This window comes from Rhea americana, unplaced genomic scaffold, assembly GCF_003343005.1.
Source record: "Rhea americana isolate MKP2758 unplaced genomic scaffold, rheAme1 scaffold_317, whole genome shotgun sequence".
Taxonomy (NCBI): Eukaryota; Metazoa; Chordata; class Aves; order Rheiformes; family Rheidae; genus Rhea; species Rhea americana.
Genome location: NW_028186443.1, coordinates 101,524 through 114,351, shown reverse-complemented (window position 1 = coordinate 114,351; position 12,828 = coordinate 101,524). Strand labels below are relative to the sequence as shown.

At 41.0% G+C, this 12,828-nt stretch overlaps 1 long non-coding RNA gene across 1 annotated transcript; it reads left to right on the top strand.

The window, feature by feature from the left end:
• The first annotated feature begins 3,065 nt into the window (after window positions 1-3,065).
• LOC146592831 (uncharacterized) lies at window positions 3,066-7,106 on the top strand. The gene is made up of 3 exons (XR_014896524.1): window positions 3,066-3,153; window positions 6,366-6,468; window positions 7,080-7,106. It is a non-coding gene; the product is annotated as an uncharacterized LOC146592831 (long non-coding RNA).
• Window positions 7,107-12,828: the final 5,722 nt, after the last annotated feature.

Genomic DNA, 12,828 nt, shown 5'->3' with positions numbered 1-12,828 from the left:
CTTTATTTCCTTTTTTCTAAAGTGAGGATAGGAAGCTTTCCTTTTCTCTGCAGGTTTTGCTCTCAGCAGTGCTATTGCACTGTTCCAGATTTCAAACCAGCCTTTTACAGCCCCAAACATCACAGGTGACAGCACCAGATCCTGTTCCAGTTTCAAACAGCATAGCTGTTAAAAAACAGACTAACTACATGAGACACACTGAAGATGGGCTGGAGAAAAAGGGAGGAAGAATGATAGAAATGAAATGTTGTCATCCCTGAGCTGTGCCTGCAAACACCGACTGAAGATCAGTCTTTGGGTTTACAACACACAGGAGCAATTAAGTTTTACACAGTGCCTAGTGTTTTGCACTAAAATTGGGTGTCACTCTGAGATCTGTAGGAGTCCAAAGTTAGTCACATTCTGCTGTAATGTGAGAACACTGAATGTTCATCAGCAATGGAAGGATATTTATATTTCCCTGGTGAAGTACCTGCCAAACTCCATGTTCTGAAAATTGTTTGCAGCTGCCTGCTAAATGGCCTAGTGTTCTAGCTGCTTCAGTGCCAGGAGATACACTGAAGTGGGCAGTGATAGGCAGAAGTTCATTTTTTCTTGTGGTCAGCAATAGTTAGGCTTTTGTGCAGGAGGCAGTGTGCAGTTACTTGTGAATGCCCCATATTTTCTTGTAGAGTGACTTACTTGTCTCCAGAGGAAGGATGGATGCTAATGGCCTGTGGTCACATACTGTGTCCATATCTGCAGATGAGCTACAAACATCTGAACACAGATRTTTTACTGTTGTCAGGAGAAATGCTTTAACATGCACACCTCTGAAAGCTGCCGGATTGCAAATGAATGTTTCCTGCTTACTTCTAGGATGCGTGCAGAGGGCAACCAGAGAGTCTGTCTTCAGCTCGCCTTCCCAATGCAATTCCAGCCCTGATGCAACAAGGAGGAGGATCTATGAGCCCTGATTAAGCAAGGAGGCATTGCATGCTGCATGTTCAAGGAAGGTAAAGAAATGTCCTTTTCAAAACCTGGTAAATGTCTCTAAGCCTATCAGTCATACCCTTCTTGATGTTGTGGAAGAMCAGGAGGTGACTGTTGGGATACTAGTGAGACCAGCCATATCAGCACCCAGGCCTGGCTGTCGTGTATGAGGCTTCTACACAGAGGAAAGCAATAAAGAGCTCTCCACGTCCAGTGTTACCCTGGTTCAGCTCCTTCCRCCTTGGGAGCAAAATAATTACCAAAACTGCAGTTCTTTGTATAATTTGGCATCTTTTATTTAGGATCCTTATTCAAAGTCCCTTGGAGTCTTCCTGCTGATCCTAACAGCATTTGGACGAGACCTTGTRTCAGCAGACAAACATAATAAACAAGGACAGTGGAATCCAATTTTCACTTAGCGTTTTCTTACCAGCATACTGTTCTAACAATGCTGCATGATGATAGGCTTATTGTGCCAGATTTCTCTACACAACCACTGCATTATATTCCATAAACACATTTATTGAGCCTTTTTTAACTAGAAGCATGTAATATATAGGTTCTAACTTGTTTAATGAAGCATGATAATTGAATGATGATAGTTGTTCTTTGAAAGTTCTGAAAGGAGATGGAAATCTGTTAGAATCAATGTATTGTCTACAGGGAAATACTCCATCTCTGAAAGAAACTGGTGACTTGTTATTCTATGAAATGAGAAAATATTGCTATTTATGAAGCACATTTATAAAACTTACACTACACTTTTAAAGAGTTGGCTTAAGGGCATATACTACAATCCACATTTATCAAACAATGCACATGTAAGTGAATCACAAAACCAACTTCAATTAAAAACAGATTTCAGAAGTAATGTAGCATGTAGACACTAAAGCTCTAGCAGAAGGAATATGTACCTGGTTAGAGAATCAAATGCTACTCTTAAAACCTGGACTGGTGGTATTTTAGCCTCTAATATAACTGAGTTCCCATAAAATGTACTGGAATGAATCATGGTAAAGATGATGGTGCCAGGCAGTGGTGGCTTTTATGAACACTCTCAACTTATTGTTACAGTATCAGTCATACAGTGCCAGTCTGTATAACCTGAGCAAGACATTAAATTAGGTGCCCCCTCTATAGGAATGGAAGACAGTGGGACATTTCCCTGAAGGAACAAGCACTTTTTTTTTTCTTTTTTCTTTTTTTTTTTTTTCCAAAATACAGCTTTTCCCAGAGTAAAATGGGATTCTGAATCAGTTTGAAAGAGGTAATGTGTTCACGTCTGAGTCTATGTTTGGATTCAGTGTTCTTCTATAGATGCTTTTCAACTTGTTCCAATATTGTGTATTAGATTCATTAAAAATTCCTGTTCTGGAACAGCTTTAGCAGTGATGTTTCAGAATTTGGACTGCTTAAAAATGAACAGCAGTATGTGAGCAGCTAAGGAAGAACATGTGTTTTTTTTATGAGCATTGAGAATAGATCTATTTCTTAATAAGAAATCAATGTTTGAGTCACAAGGTGGAATAGGACAATAGTTATCTTAAGTCACAAGGAGTGGAAAAAAACAGTAACCACTGGGATATTATTTAGGAACTTGCTGCAGTCAGAGATGATGTATTCTAGGCACTCATCATTATGATATGTTATGGCATCAAAAATCCACTTTAAGGTCTAATATAGCCAGTTGACTTCTATGAAGAGTGAAATGAAAATGATGTAATGGATTAGAGAAAGCTAAACAAGCCATTGGCTTTCAGTACAAGCCTGTGACATGTCGGAACTGGCAAAATATTTCACTGTGCAAGTTATTAAAAAATGAGTAAGTTGTATGCAATGTAAAGTTTGATCTTGATTGATTGTGTACGCTTAGAGCTAAGTCAGATCAATCCAAACTACTGTATTAAAAAAAAGCACTGATTTGACAAGAATTGCACAGATTGCTAACATGCTGGAAACTATTTTCACTAGTTTACTAAAAGAAATATCTCAGTCCTGCCAAAACATATTAAAGGAAAAATGAGTCACAACTAAGGGAAACTAAGAGAAAAATCCCTTGCAGGAGCAGAATGACAGAATCTTGACAAAGACTCACTTTTTCTATTTTTAGGCAGCAAGAATGAAGCAAGAGATAGCAAACAGCTGGTTATGCAAACCGAGGAGGAGGCTCTTCCACGTCAGGTAAGATCTCTAGGCTTTGCTCTTACGGGGAAGATGACATGTTCTTACTTCTTGTTAGTAACCCTTGAAACCTATGCACCTCCTTGATGCAGACTGTCATAGGGACCAAAATGCAAGTGTGCACAGAAGAACTGAAAAGATGGGGGAACTGTGGTGTGAAACTAGGCTTTGGTTTGGGAGTCTCCTAAGCAGGGAAGGCTGATTATGAAAAACATCTCTGTCCACATCCTGAGTTCTTATATTCTTTTCTTAAGGGGCCAAGGCATTATTGCAGTGTGGAAGGTGTTATAAAATAGTAGCTGTTTTGAAGACTAGATACTGATGAAAACACAGAACTCCATGGGACACTTCAGAGACTCTCTGGCAGTTACTGTTCCCTCTTTGTAATCTCTTAAATTTCATTTGTAGGTAATATCTGGACACCCCCTCCTCCCGTTTCCTATGCTAGATGTTCATTCCAGTGATAGCTAGTATCGCTGGTTGTGATTTCTGCCTGGAACTGAGGCATGGGCGATCAGAAATCCAGACATCCTGCTAGCCTTCTGCCTGCCTCTGTAATCTGGAAACAAGTCCCATGAACKCTGTAACGGTGAGAGAAGTACAGTTTGAAAGTTTCTTCCGTGTCAGGGCTCAGACGTAGAGCAGCTCGGTGTTGCGCGTGGTGTTGCTCCATCCAGCACTGCTGTGGCACACATGGGAACCATACCACTGCGTGGCGGTTGTCACTGGTATTCTTGGGGGGTCTCCCCCTTCCTGCTTTAGCTGACCTGAGAAGGAGGCAGATAGTTCCCATGCTGGCTCTACTTGCAAACTCTGCCTCCCCTTTTACAACAGCTCAGCAACAACTTGCAGAATTACTTAACAAGGCGAAGATCACCCCTGCTTCCCTGTACACTGTCCCGTCCCACTAAGTAGGTAGCAAAACTGTTGAGCTTTCTCCTTTCTGGGTAGATTTGCTGGAGGATTTTTTTGCTTTTATTAATTGAGTCAGAGGCATCTGTGGCAAAATAATCTGCCTTTTAATGTTTGTTGAATTTGTAGGAGCTGGAACTGCTGTGGAAAAATCACAGCTGCTTATATATGCACAGAGAGAGAGAGAGAGAGAGAGAGAGAGAGAGAGAGAGAGAGAGAAATAGCAAAACTCTTTGAGACAACTCAGCAAGATTTCATTCACTTGGACAGGGACCNCATAATATATATATATATGGAAAAGAGTGTTAGAAAATTGTTTCATGGTTCAGTTAGAATTCTGTTTTGTACAAATACCTCTTGTCCTGTGGCATACAGAGAAATTTCTTAGAGCAACTCCTTCTTTGGAAAGGCAAGAGATAGCCACAGTCTTATACTTTAAATAACCTTCACTGAGATTCTTTTCTTACTTATGTGCTACAAATATCTGAAATGGAACAGATGGTGTCCAATCTTGCAGCATTATCTATCTACATACACTCATCTTAAGTGGATTTAAGTTAGTTTTTTTTTTTTTTTTTTTGCATGCCAAACAAAAAAGGGAGAGGGAGAAAAACAAAGCATAAAAACCAGATGCTGGTAATAGAGCAGAAGTGAGAGAGAGAGCCCTAAAAAATGCCACTTAAGACATTTGCAGAGCTGCACTGAATAGAAATTTTCACTATCGCAGTAAAATTCCCCACAAATGAGTTATGGGAAAAAGATGGAATGCAAAGGGCTGCTCATTTAAAGAGGCATAACAGCTTCAGGGAACAGGCACTGCATGTGTGGCAGGAAAACAGACAGTTAATGTGGCAGAGAACCTTTATAGAGAGACTCAGTAGTTCACAGTCTGCACTCTCATCAAGTTCTTTTAGCCAGTGGTYTCCTGGACAGTGCTGTGACCGAGGAACAGAAACTGTCCCCAGCTCAGTAAGCTCTAATATGGCTGTYGCTGTACCAGTACTTCCGTAAAGGTCACATTAGGATCATGAAATGGAAGTCAAGTTCCCAAGCCCACAGAGAGTTTTTGGGTTCTGCCAGCCAACAACTGCTGGAGCAGCCCCGCTGCTGCGCACCATTGCACTGAGGCCTCACTGAGGCTCAGCGTCGCCCATCCTGTAAGGTTTAGGTGTATCAAAAGGAGCCGTAACATCAACTCTGTCCATTGCTCTAGCACTATTGTGATTAGATCTGCTCAGGATGTTTCTAGTTAACAGATAGAGGATTTTTACTAGGATTTAGCATCACTGAGGTGGGTGTTTTCTGTGATTCTCATTTGCCACAGTTTTGACTGTGGTTTTCCCCTTGGGTAGTGATTTGGTTTACTTCCTGAACTGCTTTCTTAATCTTTCCTGCTTATTCTTCCCTTCTACTACACTGAGATCCCTCCTCCTCGTTCACACACTCAGCTGACCCTTCATCTCTGCCCCCTGCTCTGAAATCTTTGATCCACTGTAAAGTTTGCTAGTTCTCCCTCTATAATAGGGACTATTCCTTCTCTTGTGTATTTTGCCAGTTTAGAGCATGCATTCCTCCACAGATGGTATGTCTGCTGCTCTGAATTTGTGGAATACCAGTAAAAAGAGGGCCTGTGCTCAAAGGCTACTATAAAAACAGTATTAAAATTTCATCAGAAATATCTTCAAAAACAGTCTTTGCAATACAGTGTCTAATATCTTGCATGTTAAACTCCTGTCTAATGGAAAATTTTCATTTTGATAACATTTATTAACCTTTCATTGTTAAGTTCAGAGGTGAATTTAAGAAGGTTTGTATTTGTTCTACCCATAATTAGTTAAATTAAGATTTTCCAGTATGGTTTCCCAGTTACTAAGTTTTTGAAAAGAAGCTCAGCATCTCCATTCTGTGCCATTTAGCTGCTAATTTAGTTTCCTGCATTACAGATTCACCCTAAGTGCAGTCTTCTAAAGAACAATCTCAGAATATTTACCAGATGCCTTTCTAGATATGATCTCAGCAGTTCAAAAATAGGCATTTTCATAGCACTCTGCTTTTGGCCATACTAGACAGACTTCAGAAGAGAAAGTTAGTAGGCTTTTTTGTTTTTTGGGTCTTTTTTTGAAGTGGTAGAATTTTAATGGTTTAATGCAATAGCAGCTGCACATTAATGTGTCACATGACATTTGCATGGTACTGCATCCTTCCTGCATGCACACCCAACTCTGCATTTCTGTCAACCCAGTTTTCTACAGGGGGCTTGAATTACCCAGTAGTAGTATTCAATTTTTCTTCTTCTTTAGAGAAATCCCAATCCCAGTCTCAGCATTCCAGTGTTAGCTTTCCCAATGCTGGAGAGTGAGGACTGGAGACACCCCTGGAGGATCTAAGCTACCTCACTCACAGGTGAGTGTGTTGACAGCCACAGGGGGGTGACCTGTGTCCCAGCCTGAACTAGTAGGAAAGAAAGTTGCTATCTCCAAATTAAAAAGTGACTTGGGGCAGTGAATAGAGTACTAAACTGGGAGATAAGCGCCACGAGCTGCCCAGGCTATCCCAGGGCCTTCATTTGCCAGCTACCTAGATCACAGCCTGGCTCACTTAGCTGTGGCCCGTTCACCGTACCTGCTCACGCTTCATTGACTCTAGGCCTGTGTTACAGGTTACTCAGGAAAGACAGGCGAAGGCAGAAGCACTGCAATATTTGTGGCCTGTAGACAGCAGAATTAAAGTAGCCTGAGACTAAGATAAGAGAAATTTTAATCGATACCATTTACATTAGAGAAGGGGCAAAAAACACCAGTGGATGCCCTTACCTTCCTTTTCCTATGTAAATTGATAGGTGTGAGGGGGAGAAAAAGAACTTGGAGGATTTTTGCAGAACAGCCTCTAGTCTTTTTTTTGAAGTTGCCCTGCTTAGTTGGAAGTGTTTAAACAAATCAGTTGTACAGAAACATTGCAAAGCACATAGCTAAATCTTCACGATACAGAGTGCTCAGCACTTGGTTGACTTGCAGGTTTGAACTGTTACCCAGGAAGAAGTTGATAGCAGTGGGTATCTGCTGTTAAAAACAGGTACATCTTTGGCACTCATAAGCCTGAAAAAAAAATGTCAAGCTCCATAGAAACCTGAATTTACAGATGCCTATTTCTTCCTTACTGCTTAGAAGTGACAAATGAGAAAAAGGAGAGAGAGCATCCAGCCAAATGCAGATGAGAAGAACAGCGAACAATTTCTTTCTGTGAGAGTTTATAGGATAACTGCTTGGGAAAGAGTTTTCCTTTTATTTTTAAATAAATTTTTTTTAAAAAAGAAAAGCTTTTAAGAATGGAGTCTGGTTTTTTTTTGTTTTTTTTTTTTTTTGTTTTTTTTTTCCCTCCCTTCCTTGGCTGTGGGCAATTGTAAAATACATAAAATGTACCTTATGAAAGGCAATTACTCTGTACATATATTGGGCCCAGTTCCACAGAGCTAAGGACATTGCTTTTCTTCTCCATGAAGACTAAGCAGTACAACAAAAGCACCAGAGACTTTGGCACCAGTGACAGAAGACTACAGAGAAATGGACATACCTTCACCTGATGCAAATCAGCAGCACTTTGCTGGTTTGACAAGTATTACATCCATCTCTTGTAGAAGACACCTATACTAAAACAATTTCCCTGTGCCGCTGCAGACAGAACTGCAGCGAATCAGGAAAGCAGTGTTAAGTAGTAATTACCCTGGCTGTGGTTCTCCCTGGCATAGTCTCCAGATTCGCCTGGTGCCAGGCTGTTCCTGCTCATTTAGAGAACAAATGCAAGCACAGACAGGATAAATCCCTATAACTGAGGCTAGAGGAGCACTTCTGATGTTCAGTTAACAAATATCAAAGTAGCTTCCAAAAAATGACAAAAGGTGAAATCTGTAGAGGATAGAATGACCTCATGAACTCAAATGTTTTCAAATAGMCTTCTTTCCTCAGTGACAGCGACARGCATCCTCATTTTTAGAAAACTTGATTAACATAAATTAGCTAGAGGCATCTGCTCCTGATGAGAATAAATTTGAAGTAACTATAAATACTTTCAAGTCTTCAGGAAAAGACAAGGATGTGAAGTTTCCTGAATGTCTCTAATATGCAAAGGAGTTTGAAAAGGCTTTATTTTTTTTCCTGTCAAGTTCTTCCCTTTTACAAAATCAAGGAGAATTTAGAATGAATTGCCGTATCTTTAATCTCTCCTTTGTGAATTTATTATTTTCTTATCTTCTTGTCTGAAAAATTAAATTACTTCCTTTTCTGAGCTGGCTACAAACATAACTAAAAGGTATAGATTAAAGATTGAAATATAAACTGCACAGAAGGAACAAACTTTTAGTAATTTTTCTATAGGAAGAGCACTTACRTTGTATTTCGGTCTGTAAAGTCTGCCCTTTTTAGCCTTCATGAAAGCAGTGTCAGGCAACACCTGGGGGGGGGGCCAGAACCCAGACAAGCTCCTGCTGCCACCCATCAGCACCTGGCCAGCCACAGCAGACCCATAGCATGCGCCAGGTCCTTTCTTGCCACATGTTCATACCGCGGTGACCTGCACTAAGTCTTTTATCTCCTTGTGTCTCAGTCATCAGGCACAGTACCAGTAACTGAGGGGTCAGCGGGGACAAAAGGAGCTCCTTGTAGATGGAGAAAAACATGCAATTGTTTAATGATGGGTTCTGAGTGAGAGACTATGCTCTGTCCCGCTCGCACTGCATTTGTGCATGTCCACTCACAGGCAGCTCTGGCCTTTCTGCTGTTTGTTTTTGTTTGGTTGTTTTTTTTTTGTTTTGTTTTTTTTTTTTTTTTTTTTTTTTTTTTTTTTTTTTTTTTTTGGGGGGGGTGTGATCCTTTGTGGTTTTTAATAGGCTATGATAGGCTCTATTTGGCAAACCCAGGAAAGACCTTCTTCCCATGAAACCAAAGATCTTAGTCTCAAGGATTTTTGCTGGCCTGATTCATGATCTGAGATGTTTTGTTTGGTTGAAGTCACATTAAGAACAACATCTCTACGAGGTCTGTAGGACTGGTAGTAAGCACAGGGCACACAAGAAAGTTCTCAGGGAGCCTAAAACATAAAGAAATCCAAATTCAGGAGGAGCTGAGGTATACTCACCCTTTTTACCCCAAGTGTTTGATCCCTCATTAAAAAGCCACATGAAGCAGCACATTGCATGCAGCCCAAATGTTGTGGCATGCTCTACACGCTTCCAGTACAGTGCCATGGTTAGTGGCACGGGGAGCTGCAGAGCTCACAAGCAACCTGATGCATCTTGTTTCAGACCAAGTGATTCAAAGCTCAGATTCCTGTCTGCCCACTTCGAGCCCCTCATATGCCYTGACCTCTCCCCCCAGCCAAAGCAGTTGGAAATCAAACAAGATTGAGACCCTGAAGTCAAGAAGGCTTCTCGTGAGAGGTGTGAGACATTAGTGAAAGAAGTAAAACATGCTACTTTGTCTTGTCCAGGCACTGTACTGGCATTTGTTCAAGTTTCCCCAGGTGACCCTGAACAAATCATTTAATGCATCTTTCTTTCAGCTCCCTGACTCTARAATTGAAGATAATCATTTCTCTCTCCAGCTGCCTCTTGCTGCATCTATTTAGATTACAAGCCTCTCTGGAGAATGTCTGTCCCCATACATGCACAGGATGTCTACCACACAGGAACAGTGATTTCAGAAGAGCCTCCAGGCGCTCAGGTGATACTAATATTAAAGAGTAGTAAGTCTCTGCCACCCCTCCTCAGTGCCTGGATTCTTCATCTTCTCTCAGTTTTGCTACAGTGGTGGAAACCCAGAGCACAACCATGCAAAATCTGGCCCCCTCCCCCCAAATACCTGTTTTTTCACCTACATAAAAAGCCCAGCTCTGGCACGCCCAACRAACTCCTCGCAGCACAGCTCTCTTGGCAGCAAACGCCTTCTCTCGGCGCCCTCTATCCACATTAACAACAGCAGTGCACGCTGGCTTTCTTGCTCTCAACTGTTGTCAGGACATACCTGTATCTGAAGGCTGTGGGAAAAAGCAGATCAATGTTGTTTTTTGAGCACAGAACTAAGAGCTACCAGAACTTAGAAAAAATAATATTACATCTTAAGCCAGCTAAACTTTGTCCAATAAAGACCCTACTCTAACGAATTTAGAGAAGATCAAAATAAATTTTAAACCATTAGGAAGAACATGTGCAATCAGAGCACTTGGACAACCAGATGTCACAATCTAATAATTTAATATAGTCTTAATCAGGTTTGGGTTTTTTTTTTTTATATAAAGCAATCTGTCCTTCACTGTTCAGAAAGCTCCTTTGTACAAACTGCATCATTGTTACAATGAGCCATACCTTCAATTCCTTGCTCAAGTAACTGTTAAAAAGTTTCATGAATGCAGCAGTTAGAAACTTCCTTGTCCATAGTAATTGTAAACTAGTGAGCAGAAACATGAATAATTTAAAATAGTGCTTAGCAATGGRTATCTTGAACAGATTACTGGGAAATTGGGTCTGAGCATATAGAAATACCTAGAAAAGTTCAGGGCCCAACAGAAACAAGGATCTGATCAGAACCGAAACTCCAGCATGCATCAGTCTAATACCATGAGATTAAGAGAATTTGTAAAACAGGATCAGAAAAATCTGTGACAGCAGTCAATTGCAGGTGTTTGGAGAAGATATACATGAGTTAGAAAACAAAGTGCCATAGTTTCCCTGCAGAGTCTTCCAGAAACCCCCAGCTAAAGGATTTCCCGAGGTGAAGATGATGCAGCTGCATGGCCAAAGGCACCCTGCCAAGTCAGCGTGTCACTGCTCTTGCAGTTCTCAGTCAGCAGAAACAATACTGAAATAAAGAGTATACACAAACCATCCACGCTACAGGGAAAGCTAAAGTAGGCAGTTGTACTGAAAATACATGGTGTTCTCGATTCCTGCAAGTGCAGGACAGGCTGTTCCAGGTTGGTATTTGCTTGTCTCCAACAAATGCTGCCTGTTGATAAGTTTTTCATTGGCTCTCTAAAATGTAAGCAGTTACTGGTGACTCCAAAGAAAGCACTACCTCTCGAGATTTAGTGAGGCTTTCATCCGCTTGGGAGCCAGAATCCATCTCTGGCAACTGCATTTGAGTTTCAAAACTCGATTTTTGAAGCATGATTCATTGCATCATTAATGACAGTATGCAAAACAAGATTCATAACACTGCAAATTCTTTTAATGATTTGTAATACTGATTATCTAATACCAATTCATATTTGTTCTTGATTCTGTGGTAGACTGGAAGAGTTTAGTTAAGATTCTTACCCAGCAGAACTGATCTTCTTTGAAATGCCGCTAGTCACCCCATTTATTGTGAGGCCTGCACATAGAGGAACGCTACTTGAACCAGAAAAGTGAGTTAGGCATTTCAGAAAAGGAGCTTTCTTTTCAGACTTAAAGCCCACCTTCATTTTGCTAAGTTCCAGAGCTGCCCAGGAAAGGAAAAGCTGCAAGGTAATGCCCGTAAGAGAGTAATCAACTATCTGCAATTACCAGTGCTAGCCAAAAAAGTAGGAATGCCTCTTATTATGCAGTTGTACAATTTCAACAGCAATAAATCATTGCTGCAGGATGATGTCACCAAAAGTAAATGACAGAGTGACTTTGTTTTTAACAAGAAAATACAGAAAAGGAGAGAAAAGAAACAATAGAGATTTGTGGAGAAGAAATAATGCTATAACCTTCTTAGTTGGAGGTTGTTAGTTTCATTGTACTAATCATGTAGCTTATTCATTCTTCAGATAGTGATTCCCACGCATTGACTCCTCCGTTCCCCAGCACTGTGTCATAGGTGAGAAAATGGTCCTGGGGAGCTACTGGTGTCTGTGAACTTTTAGACATGTGGGGTGGGAGGAGGAGGCAGAAGCGGAGTTTCCCATCCATTAGGCTGTTTTTCCTCAAGCCACCTAGTAATGCCAGAAAGGAAGGCTTACTCTCTTTCAGCCTTTGACCAAACATGCCCCCCAACAGCTTCTGGCCAGGAACCCTTCACCAGCATACTTTGTGGTGGTGCAGGTTTGGGCACCTGGCTGTGGCCAGGGCAGGCAGGGTGCTGGAGTCTGAAAATGAGTGAAGAGCTCAAGTTTGATGACCTAGGAAGACAACAGCTGTCAGCATGAGACAACATCTTATGCATGCTTTGAAGGTGTCACTCCAAACTGATGGCTGCAGTTAAGGTTCTGATGAGTTTACACAACTGGCATGGGAAGAAAAGGTTTGAAAAACTGAGTTTGTTGCTAGACCTTAAACAGCTTATGGTGCTCATGTSGCTGACACAGCACAGGAACTTCTGGTTAGTTTTGGTACAAGGATAGCTACCCTAGTTTTGGATTAGATTCAAGAGTAAGGTTTGGGCTAGAATTGAGCTTTGCAAAAATAAAAAAGGCTAAAGAATGAGTAATATTTTTCTCTTTAAGTAGACATACACTTTAAGCAATCCTGTCTGCTTCTCTCCTKGTCTAGAAGTGCTACTGAAGTGTGTCTGTTTAGAAAGAAAGCCAGGAATCAGGAAAGGCAGAGAGGTCAAACATGCTGTTGTGACTTACGTTTTGAAATCACGTACAATAGCTCATTTCCAACTGGCTTTCAGCATCAGATCATCCGCATCAGTGCAACGCAGTTTGATGTAACAAGTAATAAACATGATGTATCCCCTATTTTATCTGTTGCATGGCCTTTTATGGATGTCCCATGCCTTCATTAAAATATGTACTGTGTTCAAA